This window comes from Dermacentor silvarum, chromosome 10 (assembly GCF_013339745.2).
Source record: "Dermacentor silvarum isolate Dsil-2018 chromosome 10, BIME_Dsil_1.4, whole genome shotgun sequence".
Lineage (NCBI taxonomy): Eukaryota > Metazoa > Arthropoda > Arachnida > Ixodida > Ixodidae > Dermacentor > Dermacentor silvarum.
Genome location: NC_051163.1, coordinates 66,289,655 through 66,314,319, shown reverse-complemented (window position 1 = coordinate 66,314,319; position 24,665 = coordinate 66,289,655). Strand labels below are relative to the sequence as shown.

Genomic DNA, 24,665 nt, shown 5'->3' with positions numbered 1-24,665 from the left:
AGGCTATGTTCATGTCATGGACGTTATGACATTATTGAAAACCGTGCATCTTGAGTGTCATGCGGTGTGGTACTAATTAAGAGCGAGCCGAAGTGTGTGCCAAAACGTCGCGATGTCCTGCTTGCACGTGACCACCTCTTGTGTGGTGACGTCATGAAACATGCGTCTCCTGGGAAACTGGCTCGTCCACAGCTATCATAGCAGATTATTTAGGACTCTCCGAGGCTTGCCAGCATTTTTCCTGATGTTTCCAGGTTCAGGACCTTCACAGCTGTAATGCAACAAAAAGGAAAAGACGAAAGCAACATGCCAGTACCCATTTAATAAATGAACACTTTCGTGTGATTCTAAGAGGGAACAAGAGTCAACGGAATGGACATTCGGCTTCCTACAGACGAAATAAATCACTCAGGGCGAACGACTTGGCGCTTGATGACAGCATGCGCGTTTTGGAGACAAATATAACTGCTCACGAAGTGTTTATGAAGGTAGCACAGTTCCGACAACTTATTATTTATCAGCTGTGGGCAATGTGAGGCGCATTGTGCAAGATAAACATCGGAGAGAACGTTGCTTGCGCACAACAAGACCACTGAAAACAATGATTCCAGTACATAGTAATCAGTGGCGCAATCCAATTACCGCACGACAATGCAAACTCAGCACTCCGGACTTGAATAATCAATAACTCTGCAAAGGCAGGTATTCTTGCGCTCATGAATAACGGGCATAGTCACCGTAAGAAAGAAGCTATACGCTTAAGCAAGCTGGCCTCTTTCTTCTGTCACTACATGTCGCGATAACGACACCGTATAGCTAACTGCGAGTGCAAATGTACTCTTCGCGTACGTCTTAGTAGCAATGCATATAGACACATGGGCTTGGACATTTTCGTGTATTTACGCCTGCTCTGTAAAAAAGTGCTCCATTTTAGGTATTGCATGGTCCGTACGTATTGTTTCATCGCCTAGCCAAAACTATAGTCATATGTATTGAAAAAAAAATGTTTTTGTTTAGGCATTCAAGAGCCCACAACAGCTATCGCTGAAAAATCATCATGGGGATCTAGAAGTTCAGGGGGAGGATTTCGTGATCTGCAACATCAACTGACATGCAGGTTAGAAAAAGGCTTAACTGTAGGGCCTTTTATACCGAAACAAGGGAAGATCTCCGAAAATATATAAGTTCATGCTTTTGTCGCTTCTTTATTATAGAAAACCACGCAAATACATGACCTAACCACTTGGGACACATACTGGAAACAACAGAGAGAATATTATTTTAAAAAAAGACAAGAGCGCGCACGATATGCATGCCGTGAAAAAAGTCAGATTAATGAAGTGAACCCCACAATACTGTTCTAAAACAGAGCAGTGCAAGCATTCCCCCCCCCCCCCTTTTTTTTTTCACAACACTTATTCATCCCTTCGCACGTCATAAACTACTCTGGAAAATAAAGTTCAGTCGACTAGTATCCTGCCAAAGAAATACAACCTTCAATCTGTAACATACACAGCCAAGGCAGTCTTATTCCGACCTACTTCCCACGTGTGCACTCGATCAACAGAACTACACACGTAGTTGATTCAAACTGTCCCCCATTTCGTAAAAGTGCACCAGCCGAACACAACAGTGCAGACGCATCCAGCCCATGAAGGATGCCTGATTAAGTAAACTCTACTTCTTTGAAACAGCGCACTGCAAGCATGCACCTTTATTAACAGCATTTATTCATAACATTCAGGTGGACAACTATACTTTCCACATGAGGCACACTCGGCCAATGGAAATACACACGTTCCTCACAACGGTCCCCTATTTTGTAAAGACGTAACAGCCAGATGTAGCAGATAGGCTAAGATATCGAAGATGCATTCAAATATGCCATCTTCTCCAAGAAGTCGTATTCAAGCAGATTAGCGAGCTAAATCTAACTGTATTTCTTCTAATGCTGCCTCTGTGGTCTTGCCAGTAAGCTTCCGCACCTTCTCTGCAAGGCCAGTGCTTCAGCGCAGTTTCTTCAAAGCATCCGCTTCCTCACCGTTGAGGTCCCCACCGCCACAAATCACGAACTACGCCGCCTTCTTTTGAAGACGAACGTTCCTCTTCAAAAGCGCTTCCATCTCGCGGATTCCCTCGGAGTCATCGGGGTCCCAGGAAACCATGAGACTTGTCAAGGTGTAGTTCTTCCTCAAACCCTGCAGGATTGTTTCTACGTCTTCGGCCAAGATTCCCCGAGTACTCGCAGATGGTCACGTCATTCAACGTGCTGTTCACAGCCAGCAGCTCTGATAGGGACGTCGCTATTTCGGCCGTCAGCAATTCGGCGTACATTGTGAACCTCGTAAGCGAGCGGTTGTCTTTCAAAGCATCAAGGATGCTGACAAGCTGGCGCTCTTTACCGACTTCCACGCCCATGAGGTTGCAGATTTCCCGGAGCGTCGTCGCACGCTTGACTACGGACGCGATGCCGCCCACGAGTTCGTCGAAGGCTCTCTCGCTCGGGTAAAAGTGGAGCACGCGAAGCGTCGTGTCCTCGGCCACGGCATCAGAGAATTCCCGAAGAACGACCTCGTCGACCGAGGAAGTGACGCTGACGGACAGCTCGGGACAGTACGCTTTTTTACCGAGAAGCCTCGTGAGTTGCGGAAGAAGTTGCTCGGGCCACACGCTGCGACTTAAGCCTCTTGAAGACGCTCCCGTACAATTCCTGCTCCAACAAACAGGACACTTGGTCCTTTTCCACCGGACACACATCGAAAAGGGCCACCATCTCCAGAGTTGAGTTGGATGCCAGCATCTTGACGAAGCGTATCGAGGTTTCTGAAGATAAACTCATCTGCGCCAAGGTAAACCTCTTGATGGCGTCGTTCACGATCGCTGCAGCACCTTCGTCGCCACCACAGGATTACCAAAGACTGAATTCTCTAAGTGTCTTGTTCTCTCGCAGATACCTTGCAATGTATTTCGCGAACGCAGTACGTATGGTCCCGCATCGGAAGTCCAAAGAACGCAGGCCACTGAAAAGTTCGGAAAACTTTATACTGAAATCTTCTCCCTGGCATACAATGGCAAGCAATTGCAGTTCTTCGAGCGAAGAGCACCCTCGGAAGTCATCAAACGCGATCCGGAACGCGCTCAGTGATATTTCCGATATACAAATCTTCCTCTCGGGTAGGTCCATGCTCAACATGCGACGAAGCACGAAAGCGTCCTCATCTGAAAGCTTCTCGGTGTACGTAAGCTCGACGCCTTGATGCGCGCTCTCACTGGTCACGCCGGCAGGGTTCTTCGGTTCGTCGTCGTGTCGGAGCTGTTCGAGCCCTTTCCTGAAAAACTCCTTAACATCAGCGTCATGGGCGTCAACGTCCTTACGGACTGCTTCGTCCATGTTCAAAGCTTTACAAAAATATTTCTTCTATGCATGCAAATACGAGACGTGTTTGTAGTAACTAAGGCGTCATGTGAAGCGAAGGTTGTCGAAGTTTTCAAATCACAGCGGCAAGGTTATTATCCCAAAGAAGATACGATTCTAGACGTGACCTCCTGTAAAACCTTGGCTTCGTGAGATGACGTTAGTAGAGGCCGATAAACGGAATGAATAATTTTTTTCTTGCGTCCATGACAATGCACTGCTTCTAGGCGATGTTGCAGCACAGGAAACACGCCTTGAGGGAGCGCCAGCTCTGCTCCGAAGGCTGCATTATTCCTAAATGTGTAAGAATACAAGACAAGGAATGATTGTCAGCATTAGAAATTCGATTAAAGAACACGTCGTAAAAGTAGCAAAACGACGGATGACAGAGTATAATCCTTAATTTGTGTTCGAAAAAGCAATTTCTCAGGCTGGAGCCAACTATTGAATAAGAGACTTGTCTTGCCAGGCCCTGACAAAGGACAAGTCGTCTGGTCAACCATGTAGAAAAACAACAACAACACTATACCCTAGTTTAAATATTCCCATATGAATATATAAACCTCGCATGTGTTATCATATGTCGTATAGAGCATGTCCCTAGTGGTCCTCATATCAAACAGATTAACATAAGTGTGTCCCATGAAAAAACTTGTATGTTCTCACATAAAATATGTGGAATGCCCCATATATGATTAAATGAACATAAGAGATCCACATTGTACATACATTTTTTTATATTAGCAAGAAGCCAATTCCCTCAATGCCCTATGTGTGAAGCAATTGCACTTCTTCGAGCGAAGAGCACCCTCGGAAGTCATCGACTTCCGAGATGTGTGAAGCTTTGACTCAAACCAAACTATGTAAAGACCACGAAGGGTTCCATGGTAACACATTAAAAGACTTCTCGTAATGTCTTTTGCTTGTTTCAAGGTAGTGCTGAGCCAATAAAATCCTAGGTTTTGTTGATATGAAGCCAATGCATATATTCACCTGTTATTGTACGTATACGTATGGGGCATTGACGTAAAATGAGACAACCTACTTAGGCTGCTGAGTTAACGCAGAGGCTTTTGACGATACAAGACAAGACTGTTTCTGATGCTATCTGGCCGTGACACCTTATGAGTGAGCCGATGGACGAAAAGGTTGTTGTTTAACGAATATGAAACCAGTCCCATTGTTTATTTCCATTCAGTTGATGTACCAGGCCTTTGTGTAAACCAAGACAGCCTACATAGACCGTAAAGTTTGTGCAAGCGCCATTGACAGAACACAAGAAAACCATTACTGATGTCTTCTGATTGTTTCCCTTTAGGACTGAGCCAATGTTCATGCGGGTTAAGATATGGAGCATTGTTTTTATTTTAACACGAAAGTGTTTTATGCCGGGGTCCACCAAGACTTCACTGACGTCACGGAAATACGTCATAGAACATAATACAAAGAAAGAAACCAGAAGAAAAAGTTCCACAAACATGCAAAATTTGGAAATCGAACCCACGACCTCTCGGTCCGCGACGATAGATCGCCGAGCGTTTAACCCATTGCGCCACAAACGCATTTGCAGAGAGCTACACAGACGCGCCTTATATATCTAACACTCCTCCGTGTACCCGCGCTCTTGCTCGGGGCGGTGCCGCCGCCTACGAGCAGAAAAGAGAAGTACTGCATTATGACACTAACGCGCACCGACAGTGAACGCTTCGGTGGTCTCAGCACTACGACGCCTCGATGCCAGCATTCGAAGGGACGCTGGCATCAAGAAGCACTACCAACGCCACCTAGGTGGCGTTCACCGTACTCAGCACAGCGGAGCGTGGCCTCCGCAATTAGCTCTGAAAATATTTATGAAGTTGATCGCGGAGGCTGCAATTACGACGCGCTGTACGCGCTGATTTGACTCGGTGACGATTCAGTTACGTGCTTTGTCTTGCGCGTTGTATTAGTGTGTCAGTTACGTGCTTCGTCTTTCGCGTTGTGCTAGCGTGTGCAGCGTAGTGCAGCTTCCATATGCACGACGGTTGCTCATGGTCATTGACGTTGGTAGTCGTGATGGAGGAGACGTGCCACCAGGCGTCAGCGTGGGTGCATCAACGCCTAAGGGCACTTTAGCCACAAAACACCAATAGACATTATATATCAATGTGCAATAAACATTACACTACTTCTGTGAAGACACGTTTCACTTTCGTGTTCTATACCGATTCCTATATAAGAGGGATCAACCACATTTTTTTAATAGCAGAAACATAAACATTGGCTCCAGCCTAAGATATCCCTAGTTAGACCACTGCCGATCACATTGTCTCCATCTTTTTGCGAACGTCTGTCTTGTTTAGAATAGTAGAACAGGGGAAGTGTCGGATCAGAGGGCCACGATTCTAATGCCACTCTCTGGACTTGGTATACAGGTACCCTAATGGTAAACTCAAATGGTCGCTTTCGAGCGCTCTCGCAGTGCAGTTTAAAATGGAGTGTTCGGAACACATCTGCCAGGTTCATTCAGAGCGTTGTGCTACAGCACAGAGCGCTCGGAGGCGCTCTCAACCTTCGAGTTGGGAGCGTGAGAGAATCTCGATCATGTGGCTACTCCGACGGTTTTGAGTGTAGCTGTACGCTCGGCTGGGGTAGGCTTTTTTGTGGCTCCAATCTCGAGAAGTCTCCGCATCGCTGCAACGCAGGTTGGAGCGTAGTAGGGACCAGTCGAACGTACCATAAGTATGATTGCTGTCAGGCGGACCCACTGAGAACCGCTGACGCCGCCTTGCGATGCGCTCACCAGATGGCGCGCGCCGTGGTGGCATGCGGCACCAGCACAACGCATTTCAAAGGAAATGCTCATGTCAGCATCACCACCGCCAATCATGCCAGGCCACGGGCGTGAAATGCGCGTACCTGTGGTTACAGTGTTCCCAGGGCCTCAGGGCAGTGTTGCGAGGTTTAGCTATATATAGCCAAATTCGGCCACAGAAAAAAAAAAACTTTTGGCGTCGACTTGGACGACTTGGCTATGCGGCTATATTTGGGCCACTGAAAATCTGCGACTTGGCTTTATTTGGGCTATAAGTGGCGCCCTAATCAACGCTCCAGAGGTCGCTCTGATCGAATAGAAGCAAATCTCGATGGCTATGTTAAAAAAAAAAGCGACATTATAGCGTGCAAGCGGCGGCAGCGAATGTGTGCGGAGCCTGTGCAACCTGCGCTATACGGCTTGAAATAGGGCTTGAAATACGGCTTGAAATACGGCATGAAATACGGCATGAAATACGGCTTGAAATACCACTGTTTGCTAACATGCATGGTGTAGGTCTTTAAGTGGAAATGTACGTTGTGTAAGGTTGCTAAAACTGAAAATCACAGCACGTCGTGTGTAGCGTGATAATGTGGTTTTATTGCAACCAGTTTCAAAACTTCAAATTAGAATTTCAAAATATATTTCTGTGAAACGCTTTCAAAACAGATTTCGAGAACTTTGAGCTACAGTGCAACGGTGGAAATGTTTTCACGCTCCAAGAATGTGCCTGCGTGTCGTAAGGTAAAGAAACCGAATATCATTCATTTGTTACAGTGGTCGATTACTTGAATAAAAAGTGAAAGGTGGCCGTATTTTCTAACCTAACGTAACTTGACCTACATGGTGACCTTTAAACTGGACACTTAGTTTGGTGCATCTGCTTGTTGCACTTACGAAGCGTAACAGGAAAGAAATGTGTACTCGAGTTCGCAGTCTTCTAACTGAAACATGCTAAATTAATTTCTTCTGCGATCTCTTTTCCCCTAACATTTTATTCCGAAATCGATTTTAAGACCCTGTGAACATCAGAGCAACGTCAACGCGCGTTGATTTCAAGTCAGATTATCTTTTTCGGTGCAGAATAATTTGTGAATGGGTTCGCGTTCTCTTCTCTGTAAGAATAAGAAGTACCGAAGGTCTAAATAAATAATAAATTATTGTTTTCGTATGATTACAAGACGAAACAGCATTCATGAAGTCAGTCAGCTGCCTTCCGCCCGATGAAACTGTTGATGCGAAAGTGGGCTCGGCGTATGTTGACGGCATCCGGTTTTGTAGAGAAAATCTTATGGTGTTCGTGAATTCTATGAACGTGTCAGAGTTGCAGAAACTCATTACTTGTCACTTTTGGGCAGGATATGATAGAGAAACGCCGGGGAAACAGGCACAGGCGATGAGATAAGATGATTGCGCCCCCAAATGAAAATCCATTTCTGTGACACGGAAAAGACGGCCGATAACAAAGTTACAAGCCGGCGTGCAACTGGACGTGGGAGGCGCCTACGCCGTCGTGAGAGAAACGTAAGAGAGAACGTTATTGTCGCACGAGCCAGCCTTCTGAAAACGATGTTTCGATCTGTTACGTCGCATAAACTGCCATAATCGAACATCAGCATGACGAAGTAAATTTACCACTCTCAAATTATGCATTTGAATTATACATCATGAATGAAATTATACATCAAGAACTCTACAAAGACAAATTTTTTTTTCTTCCCTCGAAGATAATGTGATGGTCACTGCAAGGAGATGGGTGCATGCTTTACTACACTGCTGTTTTTTTTTTTTCCTTCCCCTCTGTAGGGACTACTGATGCGGACGAGCCACTACCGGTATAAAACAATTTATGGCAAACAAATTAAGGTAACTTGACCGATGCTGAAGTTTACTTTTCAAACTACGCTGAATTATTATTTTTTGACAAACCGTTGTCGATGTACCGACCGTTTCCCACAAAGAACTCCGAACTTTCTTTGTATGACCGCCACAGGGGGCACATATATTAAGCCATTCATCAAAATAGGTTTCTGTCAGCGCTCCTGGCATCATGTCATGATGTTTATTAAACTGAACTGAATTCATTCTCAGAAAAATGCATTCACCGTCAAGGAGAACGTATTGAGAGGAAGTTTTACCTCAGGATTTTCCCGCAGAATACAAGTGAAACGCAGAAATTCTCAAATCAAACAACCACTAAAATAGTCGCAGTTTCGCCCAAAAGGCGAAGCATCGATTGCGATAGTAAATTATTATAGACAGTTATACGAAGTGCGGATAGTAGTCTTATCGGCTGTATAAACTTGTAAGCATTCGCTTTACCAACGAAATTAACAAGAATGGTGTCAGGCACGCCGAGGCAAACGTGAACACGCAGTGGCGCACTGTCGGGAGGGTGGGGGGGGGGGGGGGGGTTCAGGTGTTGTAACCCCCCCTGAGGCCAAGTTATCCCCCCCCCCCCACCCACCCGCGTCCAGCCCCACCAGTCCGACGTGTACCTTCAGTGCTCTGTTCAGATTGTCATTACAATTCAAGAGGTGGCTTGAGGTAGAATTTTCCTGCTTAACAAGAACACTTCAGCACTGTCTTGTATTTATTCATTCACTCTTAAATTACTTTGAGTAAAACGCTGAAGAAATAAGCATCGTCATCATGCTTGGTGTCATTATTATTACTATAATTATTATGCATTTTATTTGCTGTTGGAATCCTTTGGCTAAAGCAAAGAAATTGCATATCATGCAAAGTGCTTGCTTAATGCAAAGGTCACGCGGGTTCAAACCCGCGCGGCCGTGGGAGGAGTTGTGCAGGGCCCGGGTTGATGTGACATTTTTTGGAAACTAACGGTGCTAGGGTAGGGCCACGGAGTCATGTTCGGACTATGGAGGCCGTAAAGGGACCCGATTGCCCGTGGAGCAGAGTCGTTCGTTTCTCCTGAAAAGTACGGAGGAAGGTTCGGGCATGTTCCGACTAGGGCCGTGTGCTCGGAGCAAGTGCAAGACGGCCGATGCCTTGCTGGAGTGCACGCATGCGCGAAGGGAGCGTGCGTGCCAAGGCATATACGTCTTTGGGAGGGTCCCTGGATGCCCGCATCTATAGAAAGGGAGAGAAAAGCGCACGCCGGACTTGCGCCATTCCCGGCGCGTTCAGGCATTTCAAAATGGCACACCCCACAGAAATGGGTTGTGTTACGCTTGTACACGCATGTCAGGGCCCTGGAGCGTAATTCATTTCGTGCTTTATTATTCCTTCCGAGCTACCGAGGAAAACGCCATAGCAAAAGAAGCCACGGTGTTTGGTGTTCGAAGATGAACGGTTCCGCAACCTTCTCATAGCGTTTTGCAGTTTGCTCGGGAGCTGTTGTTCCGACAAAACTTATAAACAAGGGCTCTGCGCGTGCCATTTGTTTTGCAATACTTGGCATATCACAACGTAATTGTAGTAGTGGCTTTTAAAGCGATGATTGTATTTCCTCTTTTTTTTCCCGCCGCTGTCGTACAGAGTAGACAACACCTTGGGCGAAAGGGTATGTGCAACAGGACATAAAATCATGGTACACATAGCCATGAGCACATAACCACACAATTTTATGTGTAGGCTATAATTTAAACTTAAAGCTAACATCTAAACCCTCTGAGCCACCTGCGTAGCGGACACAGTCCCCCGTGTGCTGTGTTTCCCCTGCATAGTTCGCTCTGATGCGAGACGCAGCACGACAGTGAATTCTTTTGCTGCCGCGCTTCCTCAATCCAGTGTTTTGACAGCGAGTTTCCGTGGTCATCGAGTGAGACGTGTTAATGTTTGCTTGTGCGCGCGTGACGACATGCTTCTTCATTGAGTTAGTATGCCTATGTTTACAAGTTTATACGGCCGATAAAACTATTATCCTTACTTCGTACAGTTGTCCACAAATTTGCTATCACAATCGATGCCTCGCCTTTCGGGTGAAACTGCGACTTCTTTTTATTTTATTTTCAGGCAGCCTCGAGGCATTCTCATTGTGCAGATTCTTCCTAAAGGGGTGCATGCTAGTCATACAGGATCAAACAAGAAATTGCACAACTTTCTATCATCACAGTGGACGTCGGCAAGCAGTCTGGACACCACTCTTGGCCTCTGATCGCGGCATCGTACAAAGGTTGGAATTTCGCAACGCGTGACCTGCTGTTTTAGCTGTTTTCTTCGCAGGAACTGACGAGCAGAGCACGTACGTATGGCTCATGTTCCGCGCTGCAGGCACTCCGGTGAAGAAGCTCAGTATATGGGAAATGTCGCTAAGCGCTTTCATGCGCCGCGTTTGTCGACCTCAAAGAAAGTGCTCTTCGCTCGGAGAACTATAGTGTTTTTTTTGTTTTTTTTTTTACATTCAATGTGAAGGAAGAAGTCTCGGCACAAAGCTTTCTGGAGTGTTAAGTAATCTAGGCTTTTTGAATTTGCGCTGTAAATACATAGGTCCTGCATTCGCGAAGGACATTCGAAGCTATCTTTGAGAAAACAAGGCACTGAGGGACTTCAGTCTTTGGTACTCGTGCGGTGGGGACCAGGATGGCACAGCTTTCGTAAAAGCGCTGAAGAAGAACGACACACTGAAGAGGTTTACGTTCGCTCAGTTGAAGATCATCTGAGACTGGCATCGCCTTCGCGAAGATGCTGGTAGTCAACTTGGCGTTGGAGGCAGTAGGCCTGCTCGACGCGCGTTTCGTGGCAGTAGACACAATGTAGGCGCTGCTGGAGCAGGAACTGTATACTTGGGAGTCTTCAAGAAGCTGTTCATACTGTGGATAGAGAAGCTCTTACCCCTACTCACTAGGCTTGTCGCTGAAAAGAGCTGCTACCCTGAACTTTCCGTCAGTGTCACCGCTTCGGTGAATGCCGAAATTCTCCGGGAATTCGTAGACGCTCTGGCTGCTAATACTACTGTTCGCATACTACACTTCTACTCCGGCGATCGAACATTCAGCGAACTCGGTGACGGCATCGCTTCCGTAGTGGAGCGAACCACCACGACGCTACAAGGAATCTGTAATTCGATGCGAGTGAAATAGGGAAACGAGCAGCATATTGTCAAGGTTCTAGATACCTTGAAGGAGAACCCCTCCGTGACTATCTTCAACATGTACGTTGAGTTAGTGACTCCTGAAATAGCCACATCCCTGTCCGTCATCCAACGAGACTTTGAATGATGTAAGTATCTGCTGAGTATTGGGGAATCAGCGCCGACATCTTAGAATCACTCTGCGCGGTTTGAGGAAGAACTACACTTTGACGGGTCTCGAGGTTTCCAGTGACTCCGACGACGGAATGAGGGAGTCCTCGAGATTGAAGAGCTCACGTAGAGAAACGTTTGCCTGCACGAGAAGGTTGCCAACTTCGTCGCCGGGTTTGACGACGGCGGCACTGACGCCGAAAAAGCTGATGCGTTGAAGAAATTGCGCTCCAGAGCGAACCTGCTCGAAAGTGTTCGAAGGCTTACCGGCAACACGACGGACGCGGAATCGCAAGAAATACAGGCAGCATTGGCTCGGTTTCCAGAATAAAGAGCTTCCGAGAAGTAAAATTCCGGCAGGACCCATCTCACAATGAATGTCGACGTTAATGGTGATTAGCATTGGACCAATGCAGCGACGCACCGCATTGCCACCGCAGAGAGGCCTCAATTAATGAGGCGTGTATGCAGCAGGGTTTCTCTCGCGTTTCCCTCTGGACACGTTTCGCCATCTGGCGGCGTCGCCACGAAGTCCGCGCGCGTGTGTGAATGTAGGATTCAGACAAAAAAAAATGATCACCATATCCACGAAGTGAATGATGATGAGTGGGCGAAGCTCCGGAGGCATTCTTGTAAACCGTGAATCCTCCGTAGATTTTGCCCACTCGATCATCATACAAAGATGTGACACAGAAACACGGGGGTGTGGTGTGATTATATATACAGTATATACGGAATGTATTGTTATTTACATATTGATACAGTATATACACAATGTTTCATTATTTACACATGGGGTAGATGATGATTTTGTTCAAGAGCTCTACGGACCACAAGGAGGGGGTTCCCCTGATTCTGTTTTAGTCATATATGACGTTAAGCTCAGGAGAACGTTTCCCTTTGAGTATAATGGCATTGTGGTCCGTAAAGTACAAAGCCAAGGGATCGTGAATTGGATGTAGTCTAAAGATCGAGAAGGCGATGTCTATACAAGTTCCCCTGGTGGGACGTTTGTATTCATATGAAATGCACCCGAGATCGTAGCGGGACATCATGTGTTGGACTAGCCAGTCGTCGTTCATGATGTCCACGTTAAAGTCTCCGGTGAGCACGAAGGGGCCGTGTTTGTATTCAGTTTCATATTGCAGCATCGCCTTCTCGAATCCCGAACCGAATCGAATTTCGCCGGTCGAGTGTCGACCGGCGAAAGAGAAAGGAACAAAAGTGAGTGGAGCGAGCGCCGCAAACGAGCCTTCTTCGGTGTTCATAGTAGCAGGGTAGCAGTATCGAAGCGCATTAAGTGTCGACCGGCGAAAGAGAAAGCGTCATCTAGTGGGCGCCATTCAAATCAAACGAGAGCACAGCTGCGCCTCTAGCGGGAGCAGCGAGTGCTAGCATGGCTACAACGGCGCGACGGGGGACAAGGCTCGACCCTAAGGAGCTTCGCCCCTAAAATTGTCTGCATATGACGCGTGTTCGGTTCCGCCCGCACCGGATATTTTTTCAATTATTTTTTGTCGTTTAAAAGCGGCACGTACCCACTGCCACATACCCAGCGACCCAAGTTGCCCCGACGGTTGGTTTCGAGCAGGGTTCCCTCAGCAAAGCAGCCCAATATTGCTCTACGCAATTGAACGTAGACTAACCAGGGACCCAAGTTGACCGGAAAACGGTTAGAGACCCAGACAGATAGAGAAATACAGACACCAGAAAGTGCGTAAATTATACTAAGAATGTTAATCGCATTTATAAAGGCTTTTGCAATGAACTCTTTAGTGAAGCGAAGGAGATGCATGCACGATGTTCATTCCATCACTTGAGTGCGCGTTTAAAAAGTGGTCGCCAGGAAAGTAGCTCGCCGAGTGCGGAAATCACTCAACTTTACACCTATTCTGCCTTCCCCTGACGACTGTGACCGGGTCGTCTCACCAGACTAGCAGCGAAGAGCTGCAGGTCTGAGACTGCGGTTATTCGACGAGTCTCTTGCCACAACGCGAAGGCATATTGCTGCTTGAAGGATACTTTTAACCCCGCGAGACGAGATAACGCACCTTGCGGTCTATCTTTCGACTGTGTTCCATATGACTCTATGCGTGGGTGAACGAGTGCAATAAAAATTGTCTTGAATAAAAGACGCCACCCACCCACTCGATCCACATATCACATGTTGGCGGAATGCGCATGCGCGATTGCCTAACGGTGAACGCTGAAGACACCCCCCCCCCCTCACCTCTTCTCCCTTTTTGCAATTGGAACTTGTGCCCCCAAAGCGAATAATTGGAAAGTTGATTAGTTAATTTTTTGAGCCACCTGGACATAGCGATTTATGATGCAAGTCATTTCCGCGCCTCTCCAATAAATGTACTTGACAAGTCGAAACAATGCTTTCTGTCACAGGCCACTTTTAAAGACTAAGTTAAAATTTAATAAGTAGGTGGTATAGTAGGAACTAGAGAGGGCAATTGCAAAGGGTGTCGCCAACATTCCTGCGGCTAGAATTGATTTCGCTAGCGCTAAGTGAAAGGACCACCCGAAGAGTCAAATTCAAGCCAAGCTTTCTTAAGGGTTCTTCCAAAAATCTTTTCCTTTTAATGGTGAAGTGGCGACATGCTAAAAAGGAACGTAGAGATTCACTGTCATTGCAAAAAGTACACAAAGGTGATACAGCCAGACCAGACATGGAAAGCCTTCACAGGTCTGGTCTGGCTGTATAACTGTGTGTCCTTTTTGCAATGACAGCGAATATCTACGTTTCTTTTACAGCATTAAACTTTTACCTTCGCAGTGAAGGTGAGCTTTCACTGTGGGGACTCGGCCATAGCCTCCTAATCGATACTTGAGGCTTTCTAATAGAGCACCACCCATTGTTCCAAGGAAAATTTAGATCCGTAAAATCAGAGCCGGATAATGAAGATGAGGCAAAGTTACTTGCAGTAGCAAATTTTCTTAATCGCGTCGCGGTGATGAATGCCGACCTTGGCAAAATAGGAATTACAGAACAATCGGGGGTTGCTACTGCAAGTACATCAGCATATTTATTTAGCACTAAACCTTTGTGGCGTGGAACCCCGACCAAACGAATGAGGCGTAAATGTTCACTTCCGTTTTTTTTCTTCTTCAAGAAACAGCTGTCAGAAAAATGAAGGTAATCAGCTTCCTTCTTACGAAATAAATCACTGACGCCAACGGCTCGGTGCTTGGTGACAGCAGACGTGTTTTGGAGAGGAAACGTGACTTTGCATCGTGAATGGTTTATGGAGGCCGCATAGAGTCGCGGCCGGCATCTTATTATTTCTTAATTATGGGCGAAGTAAGGCATAATTAATATGACAGACAAACGTAGGACAGAACATTTCTCCCGCAACGCAAGACCTCTTAAAACAGTTCTTCCATTAGGTTGTACAAAGTTGCATTATCAAACATCCGCATGACAATGTAAACATAGCACGTCATTTCTTTGTTGTTGTTGTTGTTGTATTTGTTTTTAAGGGCCCATATATACGCATGTCTCCGTTTCGTAAACTTAGCACGCAATGCCAAGGAAATGTTGTGTGGGCAATGTGCACGCAGATATCGAAGTGTGTGCACCGCAACCTTGTACTCTGGGGCCTCCTTCTGCAAGTTTACTTATGTAATTATTACGTAATAATGAAATAAAAGGGAACATTGATTGACTTACAAGTTTTGTCGCAAACTACTTATGCTAAGACTCAAGAACGTAAGAATTGTGTTCTATACGAACCACGTAGAGTTTAACCCACTGTCAGGGGAGTAATATAACTTCCACCGTCATCAAATTGGGTTAAAAATGAGACAGTAATATGGCCGATATGTTTCTGTACCTGTACAGAAAGAAACGAATAAATGAAACGAAATATAGATGAATTGTCACTTTGTTACAAATTTTTTAGGTCAGACCGCAAAGAGCACATGAACTAACAAACTGCATGCGCGACTTCCTACACTTATAGGAAATAGGATAGGGGAAGAACACAAGAGTGCACACGACTCCAGCCCATGAAGGATGTCTGATTAAGTGAACTCTACTCCTTTGCTACTGCAGCGCACTGCGAGCATTCACCTTTATTAACAACCTTTATCCATCCATTCGCACACAATAAAGTAATATCAAAACAAAGTTCTGCCCACCAGGTCGATCATGCCCAAAGAAATACAACACTGATACTGTAACACATACAGTAAAACACCCATGTGGACCCCCATGCTTCCCACATGAGGGCTACTCGGCCAACGGAACTACACACGTAGTTCAGAACTGTACCCCACTTCGTAAACACTACGCCCCAGCCAGAAGTAGCAGACAGGCGACGATATCGCAGATGCATTCAAATATGCCCTTCCTCACAGGAGCCGCATTCAAGCAGATAAGCGAGCTAAAGCTAACTGTATTTCTTTTAACGCTGCCTCTGTGGTCTTGCCAGTAAGCTCCCGTACCTTCTCTACAAGGCCAGCGCTTGAGCGCAGTTTCTTCAAAGCATCCGCGCCTTCCTCATCGCTGACGTCCCCACCACCAGAAATCACGAACTCCGCCGCCTTCTTTTGGAGACGAACGTTCCTCTTCAAGAGCTCTTCCATCTCGGTGATTCCATCGGAGTCATCAGGGTCCCAGGAAACCATGAGACCTGTCAAGGTGTAGTTATTCCTCAAACCTTTTAGGATGGTTTCTACCTCTTCGGGCAAGATTCCCCAGTACTCGCATATGGCCACGTCATTCAATGTGTTGTTCACGGCGAGTAGCTCCGATAGGGACGTCGCTATTTCGGCCGTCAGCAATTCGGCGTACATTGTGAACCTCCTAACGGAGCGGTTCTCTTTCAAGGCATTGAGGACGCTGACAAGTTGGCGCTCTTTACCTTGTTGTACGCGCATGAGGTTGCAGATTTCCTGGAGTGTCTTCGTACGCTTCACTACGGAAGCGATGCCGTCCGCGAGTGCATCGAATACGTTCTCGCTCGGGTAAAAGTGGAGCATGCGAAGCGTCGTGTCCTCGACCACGGCATCAAAGAATTCCCGAAGAATGGCCTCGTCTACCGAGGAAGTAACGCTGACGGACAGCTCTGGATTCCACGCTTGTTCACGAAGAAGACTCGTGAGTTGCGGAAGAAGTTGCTCTGGCCACAGGAAGCGAAGCCTCTTGAAGGCGCTCGCGTACAGTTCCTTCTCGAACAAAGGCGACACTTGGTCCTTTTTCGCAGGACGCACTTCGAAAAGTTCCACCAGCTCCAATGTCGAGTTGGATGCTAGCATCTTGGCGAAGCCGATCAAGGTGTCCGAAGATAATTCCATCGCTGATAAGGATAAGGTGAACCTCTTGAGGGTTTCGTTCGCCGTTAACACTTCGATGAGAGCCGCGGCACCTTCGTCACCGCCACACGAGTTCCAGAGGGCGAGTTCCCTCAGCGACTTGTTCTCTTGGATATAGCTTGTGATATCCTTCGCGAATCCACTCCCTGTGTTGTCACAGCGCAAGTCTAACGAGCGCAGGCTTCTAAATGCTCCAGAAAGATGTATGCCTAAGTCTTTGCCTTCGCAGTCAAGATGAAAAAGTTGGACTTCTTGCAGTGAAGGGCATTCCTCGAGTCCGTCGAAAGCAACCTTGAAGGCGCCGTGCGAGATTTCGAAAATACACAGTTTCCTCACGGTAGTTCCTGAGCTCAACAAGCGCCGGAGCACGCCGGCATCCTTCTCTGAAAGCTTCTCGATGTATTCAAGGTCAGCAGCTTGTTGCATGCTCCCATCGGTCACGCCGGCAGGGTTCGCCACTTCGTCGTCGGGTAGCAGCCTTTCGAGCCTTTTCCGTAAAATCTCCTTAAAATCTGTGTCCTGGGTGGGGCCCTCATTAATGACTTCGTCGGCCATTTTAACAGTCTGAAAACAAAGTGTTTCTTTACACCTTCGGAGTGCCAATTGTGTCGTGATCGTGCTAATTAAGGCAGCAAGAGAAGCGAAGGTCGTCGAACTTTTCAAATCGCAGCGGTGATAAGTTCAAAATTTTCAGACTGAAGTAGCCATGAATATGATTTTCAGCAAAAGTCAGCTTCGCGAGATGCCGTTATCCGGAAACGATGAGTGGTAATTTGATGTTTCCTTGCGCCAGCAAGGATGGCGTCTTTCCAACCCACTTTGCAGGAGAAGATACGCGTCTTGAGGGAGCGTCACTACTACGCCGGCAGCTCGATGACTCCTGGGAACCAAGGAGAGGGTTGTCAACATTAGTAGTTCCATAAATCAAAACCGTTGTAACACGTGGCAAAACGGACAAACGACCAGGTACAAGGATAACGTCGTGGCATTCGAAACGTCTCAAGTTACTACGTATGACGCACATGAACCTTTATCGCCAGCCGCAGCATTTCAAAGGCCAACTGCAACGATCTTTTGTATTGCATAAAAAAAGTAATTATAGCGATAATGTAGCTCAGTGCATAATTTATTGCGTGCATTGCGCAACACGCAAGAATCCACGTTTTCCACATCGTTACTAGAAAATTTGCCACCATTAAACTCGCCAAAAGTGACGCAAGACCCCGGCTCGGCCTAACCCGAACCGACTTGCTCGACCGCTGCTTCGTAGCAATTATTTTTATGTTATCATAGCAAATAAATGCTTTGCTGCACATATCATTTATTTATATGGGCGGCGGCGACACTTTATAGACGTTTTCGAACCCCCCCCCCCCCCCCCACACGCACACACACACACACACACACACACACACAGGCGGATACGAAATCCTCGCTCAATATACAGTATATACGCCTCTGACTCGCGTGCGTGGTGTTACCGCAGATCACACCTACAAGCTTTTGCGATGTACAGTAATTTAACTTTTGCAGTCACAGTAGGCGACTTCATTTGACCATAGGGAGCACAGCTACACATTTCTAGCGTGTGGTTCTCCACCATGCTGTGGGTGTATCAAATATGGTATAAAGGCTTCCTGTTCGGACATAAAACCCCTGAATAAAACTAAAAGTAGCGCCATGTTTTGAAGATTGCCGCCCTCCTCCTTCCCTGCGCATTCCCTCGACACTCGGCCCTCCCATTGGCCGAACGCCGTCACGTGCTCTCACGCGCTTTTTTTATTGCTTGTTTTTTACTTCCGCCGCCATCGCGGTGCCAAGCATTGCGAGCGGCGTATGCAGGCTTCACGTTTCGCGCCGCCTTTGCGTCTTTGTAGCGTCGTTCTGTGTTCGCGACGCCGTGTTCGCGACGTCGCGACGTCCGCGACACGTGAAGTTCCGGATTTCATCTGCGAAGCGAGACGCGGCGCGGAGGCAGGTCTAGCTTCAAAGAATCAGCGGTGCTGATTTCAACCCAACGCAATGATCTCGGCTCGGTGAGGGAAGCTATCGATTCTTCCCTCACTACTAATCTAATATACTGCCACTTGCTCTATGCGGCATCGTTAGTTTTTCGCTCTCCTAAGTGCTGCTTCTACAAGCAGCGTTTATTTGCAACTTTCATGTCCGACTTCAATCAAGTCGCTTTCAAACGCACGTGCATTTTGTCATACATACGGGTGTTTCAGCGAACAGTTTCAAAAATTCCTAAAGGTTGCCTGTGGTAGATAGCAAAATTCTAGTTCATGAGCTGGTTTACTCGAAGAGCCGGACATTACTTGCACAAGAAATTGAAATGCATAATCGAATAATTGACAAAAATCACTAATTAAGTTAGTACCCAATTACCTGATTGCCCATTTGCAATTTACAAATTGTAGCCGTGGAGTTCGCAAGGCGGATCCGCTTGGAACAAATTCTCGGGATGACACCAGTTTCGAGATAATAATTCATGAACTTTGCGGGGAAATCCATTGGCGTTCCAGTTAGTTTCTTACCAAAACGTCGCTTTATGCATTGAAGCACAAATTAACTGGAACGCCAATGCATTCGTGGATCCGCCTTGCGAACTCCATGGCTACAATTTCTAAATTGCAATACGGGTCATAAGGTAATTCGTTAAAAACTTAATTAGTGATTTTTTGTTGATTAGTCGATTGTGCATTTCAATTTTTTGTGCAATTAACGTCCGCCTCTTCGAGTAGACCGGCTCATTAACTAGAATCGGGCTATATGCCGCAGGCAACCTCAAATGAATTTTGAAAGTGTTCGCTGAAACACCCTGTATATATTCATACATTCCATGGCGTCGTCCTTGTTTGACTTGAATGCATGTGAACAGCACCTTTTGAGTGGATCGCCGTACGTTTCGAAGCGGTGACGGTAAGTAGGCAGAAATGGCTGCCTGCCTACAGAAAGACGAGCATATTGGAGCGACTTTGCGCCTTCAAAAGAAACTAAACTCGATGGTCGGCGATGAGCAAGGTTGCGGTTTCTATCGTCCGCGCTCATCGTTTTTACTCTGCGCTCATTTTGATAAGATAGTGGATAAAATACGCAGCGCCGAATTTCTCGCGCCTGCGCGCAACTCATGCAAGCGGCGATATGCTTCGCACTAGGAGCCTTACACACACCTGTGAGATGATCGCCGTCGCGCTCGTAAGTCCACAAAAAGAAAAATAAGTGTGGGGAGTTTTGTAATGGGTCGACCTCGAAAGCGCGAGCGATATGTAGCGACGTTTCATGCGAAGCGTGTCTGCAAGTTAGGCACCGCGTAGGGGGAGCCACGGTCGACAGAAGAGAGTGAACGCCGGCGCAGGGGGAGGAGAGAGGATATGGCGCTACATTTATGGTACCTGCGACTGAGCCACCCTGGCACCGTGACAGTGCAGCGGAAATTACGCTAAACACCTCCCCACCCCCGAGTTTCACGTTTCGCTACGTTCCAGACGAACGTGCGAGCCACCAAATGGGAGCCACCAAATGGGAGAAATGGGAGATGGAAATGTACTTCCCGTGATACAGTTAGATTAATTGAATTTGAGAGATAATAAAATGAATGTGTTTATTACCAATATCTGGCAGAAACAGCTGCCATCTAATCGAGGCTTGACTAAGCACACCCCACACAAGGACACCACTGAAAGAATTGCACACTCAGAACAGTGTTGTGTGTGTACGTGCTTTTCTGTCATGGAGCGTTTTGTGAACTGTTCTTTGTCATACATGAATCATAAACTCGCCCACACTGCCACTAGACTAATTGAGGCTCTTTTTTTCTTTTGACTCCAGCCTCCAAGACGCTGCTCATATTTGGACTCATCCCTTTGGACTCTATTGTCTCTGGACGTACAAGTCAACCGTGAACGTGTCACCACTGGAAGTAACATCAAGGGCCAGAATCCTCACAGGGTATGTTTCTAAACACTTCAACTAAAACCGTGATTTGTTCATTTATGGTACTAACTTTTGTTTCACCATTTTTTGCTTGCATGTGTGTCATGGCTTCGTCATTTCTCTTTTCAGGAAGAAAGACACAAAAAAGATTATTGGTCTGCAAGCTGCCCACGCTAAGCCACAAGAAGATCAACTGTCGCCATAATGACAACAGGTCGTCTTGAACTACGTGCCTCACCATGAAATGTTTGGAAGTTTACCTAATAGGGTGTGAGCCAATTAGGAAAGTAGCAGTCTACAGTTCTGTATCGTACCGAACGGGAATGAGAAATTTGACATGCAAGCTTAGGTGCTTTTAAGGGAGTTTTATGACACTCGAAGAAGTAACACGTTGAGTCACAACTTGTTTCCTTTCCAGACATTGTAGCCATGACGACCAGAACAGAAACAATGTAGCAAGCCCCTATTTGCTAATGCACAAACTCTGTCGTCCGCTCTTTGCAAATCAGTTTGACGGGCATCAGTACCACGCAGTAACTCATGCTCCGTCACAACGATAACTTGTTACATGAAAATGCAAAGAATTTGAAAACGATCAAAAGCGCTGCATGCAATTTTAATGCAATTTTCAGGAAACGATAATTCATGTTGTCTGAAACTATGGCAGTCACTCTTCATTTTATTGTTTTATTTTTTACTAAAAGTATCCTTAGGGCCACATGGCATTAAAGAGGGGAGTGGTTACAAAGTAGTAGAGTAAAACAAACAAGTGCAGTGAGTTCTTGTAACACAATGATTCTCCTGATTATACAATGTTAGCCATTGTTTTGCAAAAAAGTTTGTTATCTGTGATGGCTGCGATACTTGGTGGTTCCATTTCTGAGATGTACGGGGATGAAAGATTGAAAGAAAGACTTCGTGTTACATGAATCAATTCCTACTTTACTGCGATGATCGATGCAGTTTGAAATGCACTGAGGCTGCAGTATGAAGTTGTCATGAAGTGTGATGTGATGGGAAATTTTATGAAATAGCAAAAGACGGGCGACATTGCGGCGATTAGCTAGTGGAATAAGTGCTAGGTTAGTTTACAGTGAGGTTATACTCGCGGTACGGTTATAATTAGAAAGAATAAAACGAGTAGAGCTATTTTGTACTATAGTTTAAGTGAAGTAATAACATTAACGCGACTGGGATCCTGTATTGCAGATGCATGTTCAAGTTTTGAGTGAATTAGAGTCTTGTAAAGATGTAGTTCTAAAGCAGCTAGGCGGTGCTTTGGAAAAGTTGCGCCTTAAGTACCCGAGCATGTGATTAGCATTGCTAATGACGTACTCTTATTAATGGTCCAATTTAAGTTATCTGTAATGTGTACACCGAGATATTTATATGACATGGCAAAATCTAAGGGAACGTTGTTAACATGGCAAGTGCTAGGAATAGAATTAGATCTGGATACGCGCATTATTTTACACTTGTTTATACAAGAGGCTCATTGCCAGTTTGCATGAAATCAATAACTAGGCTAGCCCTGCACGATAAGAGATAGCTAGAAAAGGCAAGCTCACACAACCGGCCAGCCTATTTCACACTTCACAAACTTGAGAAATCACTAAAGACAATTTTTCTTTCTCTTCAAACAGCAGATGACAAACCTGAGCACAGTGTGCTCCCAAAAAGTTTTTGAAATATAGTCACTGAATAAGTTCGGCTTAACATTCAGCGAATCAACAGTGGAACAAGCAAGGAAAACCTCAGTGTGGGAACTTGTCTTCATCTCGGCCCTCACAAATATGTTTGCTTGGTGAAACGTTGGCTCCAAGCTGAGGTTTCCCTTGCTCTCTTCTGTTACTCAACTGAAGTGTTCATCTCCTTGCAACCTCTTTGCCTTGTTTGAATACATATACCTAGATTCTTTTTGAACATGAAATCGCAAATTCCATTTTCCAATGATCTGTGAGCATTAATTTGGCTTGCTTATATGTTGATTTAGTGTCCTTGTTTATTCACACAATATTTGGAGAAGTCCTTGTAAGCACTGCTATCTCCATAACGTTCCTTGGTTTCCTACGAGTACTCCACTTCTGTCAAAGCCTTTACTGCCGCACCTGACCACTAAATGTGCAGCAGAAGAATATCAAGAGCAGGCAATATGCGATGTAAAATTTAGCTTCCCCTACACTTCGTGCCTCTCGCCAATGTGTTATGAGAGCAATGGGACATTGCAGCTCGAGCTTAACTTGCTGACAGTACATTTTTGCAGAGCAGTTTTTTTTATGTTCCTGTCTTTAATCTAGCTGAAACATTCAAACGCAGAGAATATAAAACGTCAAGCAGCCCTGTACGCAATACAAGTACTGAGGGTAGCTCAGCATAAAAATCGCTGTCTGAAGCTTCGTTCTCCCTGCTTTAGCGGCACGCCGAACACGATGAGAAAACTTCGCTCGATTTCAGCTTTGGGTTCCAATAAATAGATGGTTATCTATGTTCCTGTATGTTGTAAACGCAGTGACGGAAAACATTAAGTCCACCTGACCTGTACGAAAATTGTGAGCATGTACTGCTTCATTCACCATTGACAATAAACCATGTAAGCTTACTTGTTTGAAGTGTTTTATTGCCAGTTGAAGCCTCTCGGTCACCTGGCGACATAATAAAGATATCTGTAGTCATGTTAGAGTACAGTACACACGAATACAGCCCGAAAGTGCTAACAAAACGCTCAAAACCAGCGAGCGAGCAGCGCGACGACCCCCACGAACAAGGAGGTAACCTCCTTGCCCACGAACTGCTATCGTAGCGTCCATATTGCTCACTGCGTAATGATGATGATATTAGTTTTGATCTTTGCTAGCGCCATCTCTCAGTCGCACACTTTAGTTCACAACGCCACCGCTACGCTTATTTTGGTTGCACTGTGGAAGGATCAGTTTCCCTTCTCTAAGTTTGTATGGGTGTTTGTGGCTGTAGTGCTTTACTATGTATAATATCACCACTATGACTAAGCGCGCAGTTTACAGCACAGTGGCCTAACAGTGGCGTAATGGCCCAGCAGCCAAATCGCTAGACGCGCTATCAGACAAAATGGTGTGCTACGAAACGACACAAGTGGGGACTTGAATTTCAACGATACCACCATTAGGATTAGTATTGTTGGCGGGTGCCGACTCGAAACCAGAGTTCTGAAATACTGTAGTTAGAAGCAGACGACGCTACCAAAAACGCAGCGTACTTACATTAACGTCAGCGAAAAATCCCGCGGTGAACTGAATGCATGCGGTAGCAACCACCACTACCTCTGTTACATACGTAGATATCCACACTGGCCGCGCTGTCCCCACGAAGCGGGAATGGCATTCGCTGGAACGACTTCGGCACGTTTTTATTCGCAGCCGACGCGTGCGCGTGGGCTCAACTCGTTGTCAGGAAAACGGAGAAAAGTGTGTGTCTCCACCGGGCACACGTGAAGAGATAAGATAATTCCAACAAAATACGAACTGTTCGTTAGAAGACGCCCGATAACAATGTTACAAGCCGGCGTGCAACTGGATGGGAGGTGGCCGCGTTTCGCAGTCACCCGCCCGGCGCGGAGAGGTGTAGACAGCGAACATTGAGTGGCGATGGCGTTCGACTCAACGCCCTGTGTGGCGTATCTCCTCAGCGCACCGCAGCAAGTAATGCAGCGCTGGCATAGCTTACGTTGTAAATTATTAGCTCTGTGAAAGGATCGAACTGTACACGTAAACTGCGCTCAGTTTGAATTTATTTATTGTATGTTTGAAGTGCAAACGTGAGAGTGCGTGGCAAAGCGGTCGCGCGTTGTAGCTCACACTGAGCGCCATAGCACGTTAGTAAAGAAATAAACCTCACATTGCAACTCCCTTGAGTGGACGTTTTGATTAGTTAGAGCTGCAGTTTGTCGAAGGAACGTGTTCATTGACAAGTGCGCTTATGTCACTTACATGCTACTAGATGCCGTCCAACGGTAC

The 24,665-nt window shown here is 46.2% G+C and overlaps 1 protein-coding gene and 1 pseudogene across 1 annotated transcript in view; both read right to left on the bottom strand.

Annotated features, from left to right (window-relative positions):
• LOC119431614 (uncharacterized) overlaps positions 1-24,258 on the bottom strand; it is a 28,262-nt gene extending 4,004 nt beyond the window's left edge. The window contains exons 1-2 of the mRNA XM_049657946.1: positions 23,913-24,258; positions 17,330-17,620 (exon numbers count right to left, since the gene is read on the bottom strand). The gene's annotated coding sequence lies outside the window, so the exon portion shown is untranslated. The remainder of the gene's footprint in view (positions 1-17,329; positions 17,621-23,912) is intronic.
• On the bottom strand, positions 1,993-3,391 carry LOC119465937 (uncharacterized; annotated as a pseudogene).
• Positions 24,259-24,665: the final 407 nt, after the last annotated feature.